Source organism: Rattus norvegicus, chromosome 1 (genome assembly GCF_021556685.1).
Source record: "Rattus norvegicus strain SHRSP/BbbUtx chromosome 1, alternate assembly SHRSP_T2T, whole genome shotgun sequence".
Classification (NCBI taxonomy): Eukaryota; Metazoa; Chordata; class Mammalia; order Rodentia; family Muridae; genus Rattus; species Rattus norvegicus.
In genome coordinates this window covers 78,209,802-78,229,179 of record NC_141534.1, presented here as the reverse complement: position 1 = coordinate 78,229,179, position 19,378 = coordinate 78,209,802, and the positions used below count along the sequence as shown (strand labels likewise).

At 43.6% G+C, this 19,378-nt stretch overlaps 1 protein-coding gene across 5 annotated transcripts in view; it reads left to right on the top strand.

Moving 5' to 3' along the window:
* Usp29 (ubiquitin specific peptidase 29) overlaps positions 1-19,378 on the top strand; it is a 223,445-nt gene that overhangs the window by 119,294 nt on the left and 84,773 nt on the right. The gene's annotated exons all lie outside the window — the stretch shown is intronic.

The following is a 19,378-nucleotide window of genomic DNA, read 5'->3' as shown; positions in this document are numbered from 1 at the left end:
TAAATCACAGTGTGATTTCTATCACAAAGAAATGATCAGCATTTAAGGAGGTTTGCATGCTAGTTATTGATTTATTATGCAGCCTATGCATATAATGAGTTATCACACTGTATCCCATGAATATGTTCATAATGAAAAATAATGAAAAAATAACTTCATTAAAAAAATTTGCTGTATGCAGTGTGTGCTGGTGCTTGCCTATAGTCCCAGAACTAAGGAGACAGAGGCAGGGGGATGAAAAGTTGGAGAATCTTGCTACAGAGTGAATTTAAGGCTAGTCAAAGATGTATAATGAGACCCTTAATCATGAGACAGAGAGAGAGAGGAAAAGGGAGGGGTGAGGGAGGATGCTCTATCGTCTCTTCATTATTAAACATTTCAAATCGTCTACAAACACCGATCATGATCAAGCATGATCCATGATAATCTTTTGTTTATTAGTCTACCCATAAACTATTGACTTTACCTCAATCATAATGGCAGGCTGTCTCCTGGGACATAGCATCATGGCAGTGGTAATGTTAATCTGTCTTTTCATGACTGGGGCAGAATCACATTGACTCTGTTCAAAAAAGGATAGGGGGACCAGAACAGCCAAAGGAGTATTAGGGGTTCTCAGGAAGAGACAAGGGGGGGTAGTGGTGCCTAAACTTAAAGTAAAGGTTCTAGAAACTGGATGCAGTCGCCAACCACATGGGTTCCAACAGTAGAAGGTTCTGAGTGCGCATGGGTAACATAGGGAAACACTTTAACAGTGAACAAATGAAAACATGCCTTGTGGAGCAGTCAGATGGCTCAGTGGGTACAGGTGTTTACTGCTAATGTAATGACCTGGACTCGGTCTCCAGGACTCATCCCCAGGAGGGAACTGACTCCCTAATAACTGTCCTCTGTTCTCTATATGCACACCATGGCACACACCCACGTACATGAAAAACCAATAAATAAATTACAAAAAATAAAAATAAAGAAAGCCGGGCAATGGTGGCCACACCTTTAATCCCAGCTCCTGGGAGGCAGAGGCAGATGAAATCTCTAAGTCTGAGGCCAGCCTGGTCTACAGAGTGAGTTCTAGAACAACCAAAGCTACACAGAGAAACCCTGTCTCAGAAAAACAAAACAAACAAACAAAAAAAAAAACAGCAAAAGAAACCAAAAACAGCTGTGTACATAGTTTATATGTGGCAATTATGGCTTAATTATTGAAATTGTGACTATCTGACTACCATCCACCTTGAGTGAGGACAGAAGACCAGACTTCTAGTGTAGGACACTGGAAATTGCCAGAGGGCAGACTCTGACTTGGCCATTAGTTTCTAGAAGATTAGAGGACACTGGGAGAGAAAGAAATTCATCAGATGGTCACACAAAAACTTTTAAAAAGACAAAAAAATGTATTTGAACTTTCTTTTCTGGGCTATGTAGCCATTAATTAGACCAGGGGCTGGTCCCAAATATATCAAAAAACCTTGATTAAGATAATAAACCAAAGAGATAGGAACAATGGGTGTAGCTGGGGCAGTAAAGCTATTTAGCTTAGATGAAAATCTTTGTATATTTATTTATTATTTATTAATCTATTTATTATTTACTCATGTATTTGTGTGAGTGTGCATGTGTGTGGGCGTGTTATAGGGGATTAAACCCAGGACCTCATATATAATCAACTCTACCACTAAGTGTGCCCCCAACCCTTTGTATGGTCTTTGTTTTGAAGCAGTGTCTCATTAAGTTTCCCGAGCTGGTCATGAGCTCACTCTGAATCTCTGACAAGTCTTGAACTCACTATCCTTTTCCCTTAACTTGTCCAAAACCTGTGATTATACACCTCAATCTTAGTGTATATGTTTGTGGTGTGTGTGTGTGTGTGTGTGTGTGTGTGTGTGTGTGTGTGTGTGAACTTATGCACGCAGACACATGTGTTCACATGTCCACAGGTACAGTGGCTAATGTGAGCTATTTTTCTCACTATCTACCTTATTCTTCTTAAAGATTTATTTTTTCTTTTAATTTTGTGCAATTTGGGTAAGTGACTCTCTAAGTGGAGATGCCCGGGAATCCACAAAGAGGGTATCAGATTCCTGCAGTTATAGGGAGTGGTGAGCCTTCTGATAGGGCTTCTGATATGGCCAATCCCCCAGGTCCTCTCCAAGAGCAGTGTGTGTGTCTGTGTTCTTAAGTGCTGAGCCATCTTATCTCTCCAGCTTCCCAGTTTATGTTTTTAAAACAAGGTCTCCTCCAGAACCTGGAGATAACTGACCCAGCTAGTCTGGCTGATCAGAGAGCTTCAGGAATTTGCCTGTCTCTGCACATCAGAGCTGGATTTACAGACACAGGACACTGCGTCTCCCTTTCGTATTGACACAGGGATGCAAACTCAGGTCTTCAGGCTTGTCAACAAACACTTTGAGAAAATAGCAATCTCCCAAGCCCAACTGCAGAACCAAGTTTGACATTTGGGATGAGCCAGTGGCTACTAACGTACCGCCACCGCCACCAACACCATGATAACGACCATATTATTAAGATACAGATAATATTCACTGTGCTCACTCCACACCAGGAACTACATAAGCACTTTCTGAATATCCAGAGTACCTGTGAGTGGTAGCCATAATGAAGGCTGTAGGAAGGGACAGGAAAAAGAGGGAGAAGAAGATAGAGACAGAGACAGGCTAATCCACTTTCTACATGCCCCCTGGATGGAATGTTACAGCACAGTAGCTTGGTTCTTAACTATGGTTTCCACATGTGGAAAAAAAAATCTATGCCCACAGTTGATTAAATGAGCAAAGGAACTATGGCCACACATAAGAGTAAGCAAAAGAGCAGTCTTCTGGCAATTTGAATGTAATACAAGAATAAAAAAATCCTTTTAAGTCCTATGATCAACAAAAATATTAACCTTTTAAATTAAGATAGGATCTGGAAGCACTCTACTGAGCTATCTTAGAGTCTGAAGCCAAAATATTCATAGAGCTTAGTTGAGGTAGGTTACTTTGTTTTACCTTCTTACAAGGCTGGGGATGGAGCCAGGAGCCCTGTCCATGTTAGGCAAATCCTGTACCACAGAGCCAGGCCTCCAGCACCTTAGTGGGGGAAATTATAGTCGAGCTTTACTGCTCAGCCACACCCCCAGACCTGACACCTTTTCTTTCTTTTTTTTTTTTTTTGGTTCTTTTTTTTCCGGAGCCGGGGACCGAACCCAGGGCCTTGCGCTTCCTAGGTAAGGGCTCTACCACTGAGCTAAATCCCCAGCCCCCTGACACCTTTTCTAAACAGTTATTTTTCCCCAGATATGAAGTTTAAAACCTTTGCTCAAGAGTTTGCTTCCATCAAAGCAAAAAATAAATAAATAAATAAAAGCATATGATAATGTTAAGAGTGTGTGTGTGTGTGTGTGTATTCATTTTTCAAGTTTTAAGGCTATTCTTTTTTAATGGCTCAAATGTTCTGTGGGAAAATTAGCAATTAAAAATTACGCAAAGACATGCCTATAGGAATTTACATTTTCCCTTTGCCTCAGACTTTGATGTCTGTGGTTTAGAATACACTGGACTTTATTTACATTCTTGATGCTTTGTCCCTCTATTGTGGTGAGATTTTTTTAAAATTAGTATCTCATCAAATATTTAATTTTTTCTAAAAATGAACTATAATCAGCACGTTGTATAATACAACTCTGAACTTTATTCGTCTTGTCTGAAACAGTATACCCTTTGACCAGGGGCTCTGAAACCTCCACTCAGGTGTGTGCAATTTATCTTGATGGTTGACATTCTAGTGCCCTCTCATGTTTGCCTCACCCTGACCCCAGGTCTGTTTTTGAAGATATGATCTATGAGCCATAGTGGGATAGTTGAAAACAAACAGCTGCAGGGTGCGGGGGCGGGGGACCTGAGGGGGAAAATCCAATTAAAGAAAAGGTTAATTGTCAAACTCTTGGGGAACAAAAAAGTTTTTTAGAAATATCAGGTAAGCCATCATGGCTATGTGGCAGAGGTCAGGCGATAAGGTCTGGGCAATTAGAGAAACAGATAGAGACATGTAGTCATTAATCTTGGGGACCAATGGTCAGTGATGTCCTTTCATACTTTGTGCTGCAGTCACTGACAGAGGTCAAGTTGGGCTGGCAGGTGGGTGCAAGGGAAGCTACACGATCTGCTTCATTGCAGGTCTGCAGCTTACTCTGTGAGTGACAGACTATTGATGGGATCTGAGCGACCCTAGTCATCAGGATGCCACAGTTACCCAGGGAAAGGATTGAAGGGGGCACTGAAAATAGACCAGAATACTGATACCACCAAAGACCAACTGGTAAACCATTCAGTTTATTGGAATTACAGGAGCAGGGCTGAGTCAACAGCAGCTGCATCACTGAAGCCACCAAAGCTAGATTCATGGAGTTTTGTAGCATGGCTTACAGGCCACTTAGCAGGTTGAAAAATCTTTTCCAGCCAGCTTAGCTGCCCTGAGCATCGCATCACCTTAGCACTTCTTCTTCTTCTTCTTCTTCTTCTTCTTCTTCTTCTTCTTCTTCTTCTTCTTCTTCTTCTTCTTCTTCTTCTTCTTCTTCTTCTTCTCCTCCTCCTCCTCCTCCTCCTCCTCCTCCTCCTCCTCCTCCTCCTTCTTCTTCTTCCTCTTCCTCTTCCTCTTCTTCCTCTTCTTCTTCCTCCTCTTCTTCTAATAAGAAGAGCAATCAATGTTCTTAAGTGTTGCAGTATCTCTACAGCCCTCTCAGCCATTCTTAATCCTTATATACCTCAAGGAGAAGTTGCATAAGTATAAGAACTCATGAATCTTATAAGTTTCAGGAACTCCCTAAGATTTGCTAGTTGTTTTCTTCCCAAGTCTTAAAATGCCTCCTTAGAATTTCATGTGTCTTAAGTTTCTGGGGAAATTTCTGCAGTTCCAACAATGGAAAAGATGAGTATAGTTTTAATCTGGATTTAGTGGACTCAACAGAATAATGGTTCAGTCAGTGGTAGGCCTCCTGTCCAATGGTATGCACCTGAAAGCCCAGATTTGTATAGACTATCCCACCAGGCTTGAATAAGTTCACTCTAATGTGGTACCTCTATCAAACTTCCTCCAGGAAGGTTCTCCTAATGACCCAAGGCCAAGCTTTATTCATCTTCCCCTCTAAATAAGAAACAGGGGGAAAGAGATTTCCTTAAAAGAATCAACCAGGAAGGGCAACATTCTATAGACTTCCATTTCTAGAACATGTTAATTTGACTGGCTCCATAGATAAAGTTGGAGATAAGTCTTGGTTTATGCGTGTACATATTCCTGTGTGAGGGTGTGCACACGCATGTCCGCGAGTGCATGCCAGTGTGGAGTATGTGCATGTGTACCATGCCCAAGGGACCTAGAAGAAAAGTATCAGATTCTCTGCAGCTAGAGTTACAGATGGTTGTGAGTTGTCTAGCGGGGATGCTGGGAACCTGAGTTGGGTCCTCTTTATGGATAGTAAGTGTTTTTAAGCACTGAGCCATCTCTTCAGTCCCAAACTACTCTTTGAGTGAATAAGCTACGTGGCGAGTGCCAGACAAGCATGGGCTGCCAAAAGGTTCTGTTATTATTAGTAGAGCTAATTGTAATTAGCAGCATTACACAATAGTTAAGACAGCGCAAGACAAAAATACCCTGAGCCGGCCAGGTAACAAAAGAACAGAGTAATAAGGGAAGAAGATATACTTTTTTATATATAAAATTTTCGTGTTACAAGACCTTTCAAATGGAAATGGAGACCCAAAGACACAGGAAAACCTACGTTAGGTATAATGAGGTGAATAGCCACAGAGACACAATAAGATTTTTTAAATTACATTTTTATTTATTTTTAATATTTGTGTGTTGAGGTGTGTGTGGCATGGCTAGTGGAGGTCACAGAACAACTTTTGGGACTGATCCACCAAATGGGTCCCGGGAATCAAACTCAGGTAATTAGCCTTGGCGGCAAGCCCCTTGACCTGCTGAGCCATCTCACTGGTCCTAGCTATTTTGTTTTGTCTTAATTTGTTTAATGATCTAGTGGGCATTGTGGCACATACTCATAATCTTATAGCTCAGGAAGCCTTAAAATAAAGAGGTGCACAAACAAGCCAACAGAAGCATGATGCAACAGTCACAAGCTAGAGGTCTGTAGCAAGGCCTGCTTGTTCAGTGTTCTCTGCATCTAGCTTCAGAGATGAGTGTCGGTTTCGTGAGATGCTTCATGGGAAAAGGATTAAGAGGAAAACAAGAAAGGCCTCCAACTTGCAGTTTTCAAATGTTTCAAAATACAGATTATAGCATATGAGGAAGTCATAGCTCAGACTGTATGTGGGTTTAATGATATTCCTTGCTAGTCAGTCTGATTCTTTCTCTCCCTCCCTCCCTACCCCCTCTCTCTTTCTGTGTGTGTGTGTGTGTGTGCGCGCGCGCTCGCGTGCATGTGTGTGCCGTTCTTTGTCTCTCTTCTGCATTATGTGTCTGTCTGTCTGCCTCTGTCTCTGTCTTTCTCTCTGTCTCTCTATGTGTCTCTGTCTCTCTCCATGTGTATCGTTCTGTCTCTCTCTTACCCCTCTCTCTGCCTTTCTTTGTCTCTGTGTTTGAGTGCCTGTGTGTCTGTCTCTGTCTGCCTGCCTGCCTCTGTCACTGTCTCTGTCTCTCTCTGCCTCTACTTCTCTCTCTTTCTCTCTGTCTCTGTCATCTCTCTCTGTCTCTCTGTCTCTCTGTATTTCTCTGTCTCTCTCTGTCTCTGTCTCTGTCTCTGTCTCTCTCTCTCTCTCTCTCTGTGTGTGTGTGTGTGTGTGTGTGTGCAGGTCTCTCTCTGCCTGCTTCTGTCTCTCTGTCTGTATGTGTGTGTGTTTGTCTGTCTCTGTGTATGCAGGTCTCTCTCTGCCTGCTTCTGTCTCTCTGTCTCTCTCTGTGTATATCTGTCTGTTTGTCTGTCTCTACTTCTGTCTCTATCTCTCTCCATCTGTTTTTCTCTCTCTGTCTCTCTGTTCCTCCCTCTCTGTCTTTGTCTTCTCTGCCTCTATGTTTGTGCATGTGTCTGTCTCTCTGTGTCTCTCTCTGTCTCTCTGTGTCTCTCTCTATCTCTCTCCATCTGTCTCTCTGTCTTTCTGTGTCTCTCTCAGTCTTTCTGCCTCTGTCTCTCTCTTTTTCTCTTTCTGCCTCTCTGTCTCTTTTTGTCTCTGTGTGTCTCTGTCTCTCTTTCTCTGTGTCGGTATGTCTGTGTGTCTGTGTGTCTGTGTGTCTCTGTGTCTGCTTCTGTTGCTCTCTGTCTTTCTGAGTCTGTCTCGCTCTGTCTCTGTGTGTCTTTCTCTCTCTCTCTCTCTATCTCTCTCTCTCTATCTCTCTGCCTCTATCACTCTCTCTGTCTTTCTGTTTGTCTGTCTCTCTTTGTCTCTCTGTGTGTGTTGTCTTGGTCTCTATCTGTCTCTCCCCCACCCCTGTCTACCCTCCCTCCAAACCCCTCCTAGAGGACCCTGTGTAGCAGCCACTGAATACAGATGATGAGAAACAGTGGGCTTTTTTAGTCTGAGAAAAATAATAACTTGTGGGCGAGTTAATCACAGGAATGAGACAGACAGGTTTTCCTTTGAAAAAGAACGAGGTCTTTACAAAGAGGCTGTGGTGTTTCAGCTAAGAAACGGGGCAGACCTTCTCTGGTTACAGGATAATTTATGGAGTGGGGCCTTTGGGGTGAAGAGCTTGACTATGTGTGGGCTGAAGACCTGGGCAGGCCCAGCCACGTCCTGGGACGTGAGGAGATGAGGAATGGGTAGTGGTTTTCTTTCTTGAGACCAGGGTCGTATTTAAAAGTTCTTGGATGGACACAGGCATTTTAGAAAGAGGGAAAGCCAAACATAACTGGAGAAAATTCCAGAAAGGGAAGAATAACAAACTCACGCCACACAGAACTGGCCACAGTATTAAGCAGCTCACTCTTCCTGGACCCTAGATTACCTTTTTAAAGAGGACTAGAACTTGTCTTGGTCTTGGTACTGGGGAGGTGTAGGCAGGAGGATCAAGAGTTCAAGGTCATCCTCTGCTACATACTACATGCTACATACTACATGCTGGTCTAAGCTTCATAAGAACATGTCTCAGGCAGTGAGGGAGGAAGGAGGGGGAGAAGGGAGGGAAGAAATAAGTAAAAGAAAGGGGGGATCTGAAAGGGGGAGAGAGAGAGAGGGAGGGAGGCTGAGTAGGTGGCTCTGTGGGTAAACTGCTTGCTTTGAAAGCTGAGGACCTAAGTTTGATCCCCCGAACTCACATGGAAAAGCCAGGTATGGCAGCACACACTTGTTCACACACACACACACACACACACACACACACACACACACTCACACACATCTCACACATGCTCTCACACACACATCTCACACATGCTCACACACACACACACTCACACACACATCTCGCACATGCTCACACACACCATATACACTCATGCTATCACACCTATGCTCACATATGCTCATGCACACACACACACACTCACACACACACATCTCTCACACACACACACATCTCACACATGCTCACACACACCATATACACTCATGCTATCACACCTATGCTCACATATGCTCATGCACACACACACACACTCACACACACATCTCACACACTCACACACACATCTCACACATGCTCACACACCATATACACTCATGCTATCACACCTATGCCCACATACGCTCATGCACACACACTCACATACATCACACACATACTCACACATATCACACATACATACTCTCACACACACACTCTCAAACATACACTCATACATATGTCACACACGCGCACGCGCTCACACACACACACACACACACACACACATACATGCTCCTGCACGCTCACCATTCACTTACACACACACAAGTTCACGGAAAAGCACATATACACATGAAAAGAAAGGGAGGAGAGAGAGGGAAGGAAAGAAGGAATGATTTAACTTAAAAGGCATGCTGGTTTCTCCACCTCCTGCCCCCACCCCTTCCTGGCAGCTGCCTAGAGATTTTCAATGCCCCGTGCTCTGTTGTTTTTCATTCACATTTTAAGAAAATTGTCCTTGAGCTTCCTTATGAATCTGCTTTAAAGTTCTTTCATTGATGAGACTAAGAACGGAAAGGGATCCTTTAATTTCCCAGTAACATTACAGAATTCCATCTGGGGAAGCGTGAACTCCTAGCTTAAATAAGACTAAAAGTGGGGCTTGGGGAGCTAGGGAATAGTGCTTGCTGGCCAAGCACAAGGACCTGAGCTTGATCTCCAGCACCTATATAAAAAGCCACGTGTTGATGCAGGGAGCTAGAGGCAGGCAGATCCCTGGGGCTATGAGAAAGCCAGTTTTAACAATTGAGATGCAAGCCAGTGAGAAGGCTCAGCAGATCCAAGGACTTGCTTGTTGCTGAGCATAAAGAGGTGAGTGTGAATTTGGTACTTCAGTCCCAAATGACGGGAGAAAACCGACTTCAGAAAGCTTTCCTCTGACCCAACATTTGCATTGTGGGGTCCCTCCACCCACCTCTCTGTCTCTGTCTGTCTCTGTCTCTGTCTCTGTCTCTCTCTGTCTCTCTCTGTCTCTCTCTGTCTCTCTCACACACAGAGACAGTAAATAAAGGTAATTTTTTTCAAAGATGGATAGGCGATACCAACATTATCCTCTGAACTCCACACACATAAGCATACATTTTTGTCCCCAGCTCTGGTCGAAAACAACAACAAAATTTAAAGTTTAAAATTGCATGTGAGGCATAGTCTGGCATGATAAGGAAAATACGCAGCCAGAACAGGAGCTATTGCTGAGAGGTCTGCAGTCCTGCCCTCCCCACCCCCCACCAGAGCTAGTCTGACGTCAATTGATGTTTGTTCCCACTTAGGAACATTTACCTGCCTGCGAGACACTCATTGGTCTAGCCTAGGCGGTTGCCTTGGAAACAGCAGCACTATTGGGAAAGGGGAGGGGGTCTGCAAGGGAGCTGGAAGGAAGGGCCTCTGAGGTTGGAATTTTCCAGGTGCTGAACTGTTCCTGATGTTTGCTTTGTAATCAATGAATACCCCCAGAAATTCTATTGATCCTTCCTCAGTGAGGAAGAGTCTCAAAAGAGATGAGCGTTAAGTATTCAGCCCAGTCTTAGTTTCCTTTATGAATCATGTTTTACCCATGAGTCCTTCTTGGATTATCACCTATCTGTACAGTTTATCACATAGATTTTTTTTGGGGAGGGAGGGGGGTATTGTTTGTTGGGTGTTAAGTCTTTTAGAAATTTATTTTATTTTTAATTATATTTGTTTATCACCCTAGTTTTGTTTCTGTTGCTGTGATGAATACCCTGACTTAAAAAAAAAACAATTTAGGGAGGGAACTAAGGGAGCTTTATCTCAGCTTATAGGTTTCAGTTTATCATTGAGGGAGGTCAAGACCGCAACTCAAGCAGTTAGTTACATGCACAGTTAAGAGCAGAAAGAGATGATGGTATCCATGTTGCCTGCTGCTTCCGTCCAGTTTCTTCCATTCTCACACAGTTCGGGGTCTTCTGCTTAGGGACTAGTGCTGCCCACAGTGGAGCGGGTGTTCCTACATTAATTAAGTTTCATGACAGTCCCCCCCACAGACCAACTGAGGCCGTCTTCCCACTTGATTCTAAGTTGTGTCAAGCTGACACGGAAGCATTAAGCCATCAGCTTTATTTACTTGTTTACTGTGATGGTGTCTATGTGTTCATGTGTCCATAGGCGCTCACATACCACAGCACACCTGAAAAGGTCAAAGGTCAATTTGGGGAAATCAATCCTCCCATTCCTGTCTCTTTTGGTTTTGTGGTGCTGGGTGCCAGCGGCTTGTTGACCTTGTGAGCTTCCGGGTGATTCTATCTCCAACTCACATCTTACCATAGGCGTGTTAGGCTTACCACCACATCTGGATGCAGACCACCCATCTGGATTTTTAAAATGTGACTTCCAGGGACCTAACACAAGCCCTCAGACTTGCATGACAAACACCTCTATGCCCCCCCGAGTCATCTTTCCAACTCAGATTCTTGTTTTAAGGCAGATTTTTCTCCACTTGCTTTCTTTGAGTGAAAGGAAATAAAATCCTGACATCTCAATACGTTTTTATGCCACTGAAACTTGAGTCAAATATAATTTGGGGCTAATTGCTTATGTGTTGATCCATTTATCTGTAATTCTAGCTGTGGCCCCTAGTCCCTTACTCTATACATGTCCTCTGTGGTTCAGTGGGTTATGACTTGATTATCCTTGACTTAACCTGGAATTGTAAGTCCAATAAACCCCACCTTTCCAAATTTAGTTTATTAAAAAATATTATTTTTTTTTAATGTGCAGTGGCGTTTTGGCTGCCTGTACATCATTGTGAGTGCGTCAGAGCCCTGGAACTGGAGTTACAGACAGGTGTAAGTTGCCACGTGGGTGCTGGGAATTGAACCCAGGCCCCATGGAAGAGCAGCCAGTATTCTTAACCACTGAGCCATCCCTTCTGCCAGATTTACTTAAAAAAAAAAAAAGATTAACTTTTTCATGTCTGTATCTGTGTGAGTTTGTTCACACCACAGAAGTCTGAGAGCATCAGATTTAGAGGTGGTTGTGAGCTGCCTGACAGGGATGTTGGGAACCAAACATGGTCCTCTGCAGGAGAAGCAGGTGTTATTAACCATGAAGCCACCTTTTCAGGCCCTAAAGTTGTTTTCTTGGGGGGGGGGTAGGTGGGGGTCAGAATATTTTATCACAGCAACATAAGTGAAGCTGTAATGTCCTCTCCCATGGTCACATCACGAGTGGTTTTGTCCATTAATTCGTATATGTACATATGTACATATTCATAAATTATGTTCCAGATAAGAAAAAAATGTGGTATTTGTCTGAGTCTAGTTAGTTTTGCTTGACATGACAATCTCTGGTTTTCTCTATTTTCTACAGTCCACTCACTTAGTTTTTTAAATGTGTTTGTATGTATAGTATAGGTGCATGTATGAGGAGTGTACGTGATACACATGTGGGTGGATGGTGGATACACAGGTGTGCACAAGTGTATGTCTGCATATACATGTGTGCACACCGGCAAAGGCCAGAGAGTAACAGGTTCTCTTACTTAAACTGAGTTATCTCTGAAGCTGTATTATTGTTTTGGCACAGGGTCTCCTGTAGTCCAGGGTACCCCTCAAATTCCATATGTAGCTGAGGATGACCTTGAACTCTCAATCCTCTTGCCCCTACCTCTCAAGTTCTGGGGCCACTAGCATTCTTTACCATATCTAATTTATGCCATGCTGGGGTTCAAACCTAGGGCTTTGTACATGATTTCTAAGCACTCTACCAACTGAACTGCATCCTTGCTCCAATTTTTCTAGACTCTGAGGCTCAGATCCAACTGTGTCACTCTACAGGGATTCTGTCAGGAGAAAACACAGAAGGTGTATTAGTAGCACAGATGGCAGACAGGAGCCTTGAGAGTCTGGTCCTCCCCATCCTTGGCCAGGTTGGTTTGATGACAGTAGCTTAATCATAGGTCTTCCCTTAGGGCGTTTTGGTTGCTTAGCAACCCAAACAAGCTCAACCTGTTACCACAGAAACTTCTGCTAGGTTGAGGAAATAAAGATGACTGAACATCAGCCAATCTTGGAGAATGGAATATTCTGGAACTTTGTATTAAACTAGGTATGTATTTACAGAGTTAGCCTGGAATCCACCAGTTAATTTCTCATTGAATATTTGTGAATAAATAAAAAATTTGAATCCTTGAGTAGATGTTTCCATCTGCTCTGATATTTCTCTAGTTGAAATTCAATGACTGGACTTGTTTTGCTTTTAAAGGCAGTATGATGTTGGGCGTTGGTGGCGTACACCTTTAGTCCCAGGACTTGGGAGGCAGAGGCAGGGGCAGGGGCAGGGGCAGGGGCAGGGGCAGGGGCAGGGGCAGAGGCAGAGGCAGAGGCAGAGGCAGAGGCAGAGGCAGAGGCAGAGGCAGAGGCAGAGGCAGAGGCAGAGGCAGGTTAATTTCTGAATTGGAGTCCAGCCTGGTCTGCAAAGTGAGCTCCAGGAAGCCAAGGTTACACAGAGAAACCCTGTCTCAAACAAACAAACAAACAAACAAACAAAGAGAGAGTATGGCATGGCCCATATTGGCCTTGACATACTGTGCAGTTATGGATGACCCTTGACCTAATTCTCATGTCTCTACTTCATGAATGTTGGGATCCCAGGCATACACCACCATATTAAAAAAAAAATACATGTAGGCATGCATGGAGAGAGGTATCTTGTTTAGGGGGATTCCCACTGTGGGTAGCAATTTTCTCTATGGTGAGGTTCTAGAATGTACAAAAAAGGAGAAAAAGAGGGCCTCCAAGATGGATCCGTGGGTAAAGCAGCTTGCCGCTAAGCCTGACAGCCTGCGTTCAATCCCTGGAACACAACAGTGGGAGCGTAGGATCCACCATACAGACTTGTCCTCAGAATTCCACACTCTCCAACTTGCTCTTTCTGTTCTCACACACGTACACAGTTGAAAACAAATTTTAAAGGAGAAAGGAAGACGAGCACCAGCATTCGCCTTTGTACTTCTAGACTCTGGACACGATGGGAGCAGTTGCTCTAAGCTCTTCTCATGTCAACTACCCTCTCCGTGACAGACTGTATTCATGAAGCCAAAAGTAAACTCTTCCCCCTTAAGTTACTTGTTACAAGTATTTTATCACAGCAATGGGAAAAGTGAAGAGTACATTTTTTTTCTTGAAAATTTCAAAAAATAGTCCACTGCTTTTATATCCTTGGTGGGCAGGGTTTGTAAGAGTTTCAACCTTCTGAGTGTCCGGAGCTTGGGAACTTTCCGTGGCTTCTTGGGTCCAAATGAATCTGCTACGTACAGAGTCACAGACTTATTTTCAGTGGTCCCTTTTACTTAATGAACATAAAATAAGAGTAATCTATCAGTGTTGTCAAGCTAGGTGTACCAATGAGTTTGGAGACATTGAGGCTGGACCCCCTACTCTGAACCCTAGAAGGGAAAGCACCATGATTGTCTCCCTGTAAGATTTAAAATTCTATAGGAAATGGTAGAGGTGTCGGGGCTTTGTTGGGGCCCTTACGGGGCTAGCTACTACTTACTCACAGTCAGAGGATGAGACTCTAAGTTCTATCTCTGGCCCTGAGTAGAGACACAGTCTACACTGCACTAAATCCTACAGTCTAGCGTCCCTTACCTCAAGGGTTAGTTCAACCAGGTGTAGTGGTGTGTACCTCCAAAGCCAGAACTCAGGAGACTCTGTGAACTGAGGCCAGCTAGGGTTATGTAGGGAGATCCTGTCTCAACACAAAAGAGGTTAATCCAATTGGGGTCTGTCAGTCACCCCTCTCCCCAAGGAAAGTTGATTCATGTGAAAGACATGCTAAAGAAAAGGAGGAGTAATGATCTCCTAAAGCGTCTCCCTTGATGAAATTGTACAGATCTTCGTTGTTAACCCTTGCTTGCTTTTTGAGTTCTAGCACAGAAATTGTAACTTTTTGCCTATTCTTTGTATGATGACCCAAACACTAAACATGCTTGCCCTGACACTCTGGACTTTCTCATTACTTCCCTGGGTCAGTTCCACCCCACCCCACTATGCCTGAAGATGCATGCAGACCTCCATCGCTGAATCTGCCGGCTTCTGTGGACCCTAACTTAAAAGGCCTTGCTTTCTCTCTTCCTCTTCCCCATCTCTCTTGTCACAGCAGCCGCTGAGAATTTCACCTGGCCCGCCCCACAGATTCTGAGTTTTCTTTCGAATCCTTCTTTTATCAATGAAACTGAGAACCCACAAACGGGAACTCTGATTCTCCAGTAACGTTGTCACCTCAGGTGAGATGTGAGGTGACAAGATGAAATTTCTCGACTTAGTAAGAAAACCACTTGCCGAGGTTGATATGATTTACTACACTTGACTAATTAATTGTGTATCTGTGTGTCTACACGTGCATGCTGGTTCTTTGTAGGTTTCCAACAACAAGAGAGATGGGGAAGAGGAAGAGAGAAAGCGAGGCCTTTTAAGTTAGGGTCCACAGAAGCCGGCAGATTCAGCGATGGAGGTCTGCATGCATCTTCAGGCATAGTGGGGTGGGGTGGAACTGACCCAGGGAAGTAATGAGAAAGTCCAGAGTGTCAGGGCAAGCATGTTTAGTGTTTGGGTCATCATACAAAGAATAGGCAAAAAGTTACAATTTCTGTGCTAGAACTCAAAAAGCAAGCAAGGGTTAACAACGAAGATCTGTACAATTTCATCAAGGGAGACGCTTTAGGAGATCATTACTGTCATTATGTGTTATGCATGTATGAGCCCGCACATGCCGTAGCACACACGTGGAGGCCAGAGGATGACCTTATGGGATCAGCTGTCTCCTTCCTCCCTTGCGCGAGTTCCAAAGAGCAAATTCACAGCACCAGGCATTTACAGTGACTGCCTTTACTAGCCGAGCCATCTCATTTCTTCCTGCAAATCTATTTTTTAATGACAGATAATTGTACATATTTATGTTTTGACATATAGATGCACCATCAAATCAAACTAATTAACGCAGGCATCACCTCAGATGGTATATTATCTGCTTTATTGCCAAGAGGATGAACTTTCAGTAATCTTTCCATATGTATGTTTTGAGCTCTGAAAGTCCTTATTCCAAGGCCCCAAATGCTGTTAGGACCACTGACAGGTGGTGGCAGACTGGAGCCCATTCTGTCCCCCTTCTTCTGACCCCTCCCTTCCTATGCCCATAACCACTATCTCTGAGGGAGATTTAGCAACTCTGTGCCCTTAGCAACAGAGGCAGGCCCAGACCATCACCATGGAAACTGCTTCAGGACCGCATAAAGGTGGGAGGAGCCAGGAACTGGAATTTTCCACTCTTTGGATTCAGTTCTAAACCATGACAGGCACACAGTGGTCCTTCATTAAATGTTTATTGAGAAAATGAATGACTGAAACATAATGCATACAGCAGGGGCGGACGGGAAGATACATCCAACTGTTTTTGTTTTTAAAGATTTGTTTTTTATTTCCGTATATGAACGTTCTGCTTGTATACACGCATATGTAATATGTATATGCCTGGTCCCCCCAGAATCCAGACAAGATATTAGGTTCCCCAGAACTAGAGTTACAGAGCATTGTGAGCCATTATGCTCTGGAGGAGCAGCAAGGCCTTTTAACTACTGAGCCACCTCTTCAACCCCTGCCCAGCCCCTTCATCCTCTGTGATGGACCGAGTTCCTTGAGCACACAGTACGGCAAACATAGAAATCAAGAATAACGTTATCCATTGAGTTTTCTATTATTTTATCTCAGTAAATTAAAAAGAGCAATGGGTAAATAAGAACTGTGAATAGGGCTCAAATGCTAGGATACTGATCCGGCAGGCCTGACAGCCTGGCCCCAGTATCACGTAAATTGGGTGGGGTGGTGCACACCTGTAATCTCAGCACTCGGGAGGTAGAGGGACTACAGAAGTTCAAGGTTGGTTTCTGTTTGGCTTTGTTTTCAAGACAGAGTGTCTCTGTGTAGCCATGGCTATCCCGAAACTTACCCTGTAGTCTAGGCTGGCCTTGAACTCAGATCTGCCTCCGCCTCCCGAGTGCACCATCATTGCCCAGCTAAATTCACAATTGTTATCAGGTACGTAGCGGGTTCAGGAGGCCTCGGCAATAGGCTCAATATCCTTACGAAGGATGTCTCCAAGAAGTAATCTGCAACCCTGCCCTATGAGAACACAGCAGGAGGCAGACTGCAATCTAAACTCACCCTCAGCAGACGATGATTCTGTTGCTGCTCTGATCTCAGATGTGCAGACCTTCAGAAGAGTGAACATTTTGCTTCTACCATGAAAAATATTTATTGCATTTATTTAGGAGGTGTATTATAAGTGTACATGCCACAGCATGCATGTGAAGGCCAGAGGGCCAATTTTGAAAATCAGTTCTTTCCTACCACATTGGTCCCAGGGATCAACCTGTGTTGGGGTTTTGTCTGTCCTTCATCTCCCATTTACCTTCCTCATGCATTAGTTCCAACTCCTAGCAATTTATAGATCCAAATATGGCTTTCTTGAAGTGGAAGATATAGGTAGTCATCTGTGTACGCACACGAGGGCAGCTACAAGGTTTACTTTGTCTGAAGAGAAATTGATCGATAATGAGAAACTGAGTTTCAGGACAGTCAGGGCTACACAGAGAAACCCTGTCTCAAAACAGGGGGGGGTTGGGTAGGGGAGGAACAGGATTTTCATCTACAGAATCTATCCACTTACTTATGCTTCTGTCTAACCACCCACCTTCCATTCATACCTATATCCATCTGCCATTCATCCATCTATCATCCATCACCCATGCATCATCCATCCACCCAACTAGTTATGCATCCGTCTACATGTCTGCACATCTACCCATACATCTACGCACCTATGCATCCATCCATTTATGCAACCATCTACCTATACATCCCTTTATCCTCACATCCAATTTCCTCCGTAGTGTGCTAAATAGCCCTCCTTGCATCCTAGTTCTCAAAAATTGTAACTATTGTCTGCTAAAACAAAATGGATTTACACATGTGGTTAGGTCAAACTTTTGAGCGAGAGATACTATCCTGGGTTGTATTATATAATAAGTATAATACAAAATGTTCTTATAAGAGAAAAACAAAGAGTCGAGAGGGTCAGCTCAATGAAGAAGCACTTAATAAGCATCCGTGAGTCCCGAGGTTTAACCCTTAGGAGAGTTAAAGGGGGAAAGAGAAGAAAGCACAAGGGAAAGGGGTGGTCAGAGGGATGGAAGAATGGAGGGAGAAAGAGTTTTAAAGGCATTACCCCACTGGCTTTCAAGCAGAAGAAGAAACATAAACCAAGAGATACAGGTGGCCATGGACTTTCTTCTCAGAGGCTGCCAGAGAAGCCAACCCTCTGGCACTTGGCCCCATGAACTACAGGACAATAGATTTCTGTTGTTTTAAATTGCTCCATTTTGTGGTCATTTGTGATAACATAATAGGAAGACTATTCACTCATTTACTCTTCCACCTAGTTATCACCCGTACAACCACCCAGCCACCCAGCAGCCACACATGTATCCATTCCTTGTCCATCTCTCTCTAAACATTTTATGCTTCACCCACAATCCTTCTATCCAGTCATTCATCCATGTTTGTTCCATTCATCCATCACCCATCATTCATGCATACGTACATCCTCCATTCATGATCTTCCACTGTTCATCCATCCACCATCTATCCACCTCCTTCCGTCCCTCTATCCACCCATCTACCCATTCATGTACCCATCCATCCATTTTCCATCCATTCATCCATCCATCTATGTATCCTCTATCCATCCTCTATGATCCTTCATCCATCAATCCACCCACCATCCATCTATGATCCTTCATTGTATTCATCCTGCACATATAATTCTTACATCTTCCTTCCATTTATAATTCTTAGCCATCAATTATCCATCCATCCATCCATCCATCCATCCATCCATCCTCTATTCATGATTCCTCTGTACATCCATTCAGACTGCTATCAAGCCAACAAAGAAATGAAATGTTTCTCCAAGAAAGTGTGAGTACTTTAAATATATATTAATTTTTATGTAGTGCATTGAAGAGCCACAAACTTTTCCTGTACTAGGCTAGATAGTATGTTTAGCTTTGTGAACCATATGTTCCAATTTACAACTCTACTTTGCCATTGTAGCAAAAGGAGAAAAAAAAAAGGCAGTTGCAGACAAAACATAAATGAAGGGTGTGTCTGTGTCCCAATAAAATCATGCTTTACAAAAACAGAGCAGGCCATCTTGCACAAGACTCCTAACCATCTGGGCCTGAAATGATTCAGCCTCTAACTCCTTTCCTGACCAAATCTCATCTGTGTTCTCTCCTGTATCCTCCTAAATGCAGCCTTCGTTACAACTCCACAGGAGTAGTGGCAGCCACTAACTGTAAGGCCTCTCTCTGTCTGTCTTTCTCTGTCTGTCTCTGTCTCTCTCTGTCTGTCTTTCTCTGTCTGTCTCTGTCTCTCTCTGTCTGTCTTTCTCTGTCTGTCTCTCTCTGTCTCTTTGTCTCTCTGTCTCTCTGTCTCTGTTTCTCTCTCTCTGTCTCTTTGTCTCTCTGTCTCTGTCTCTGTCTCTCTCTCTGTGTCTCTCTCTTTCTCTGTCTCTCTCTTTCTCTCTCTCTCTCTCTCTCTGCCTCTGTGTGTGTGTGTGTGTGTGTGTGTGTGTGTGTGTGTGTGTGTGTGTGTGTGTCTGTACTGGCAGGTATGCAGAAATAAGACAATTTGGAATGTTGATCATCTTCACCCTTTTGTTTCTACTATGTTGCATACTC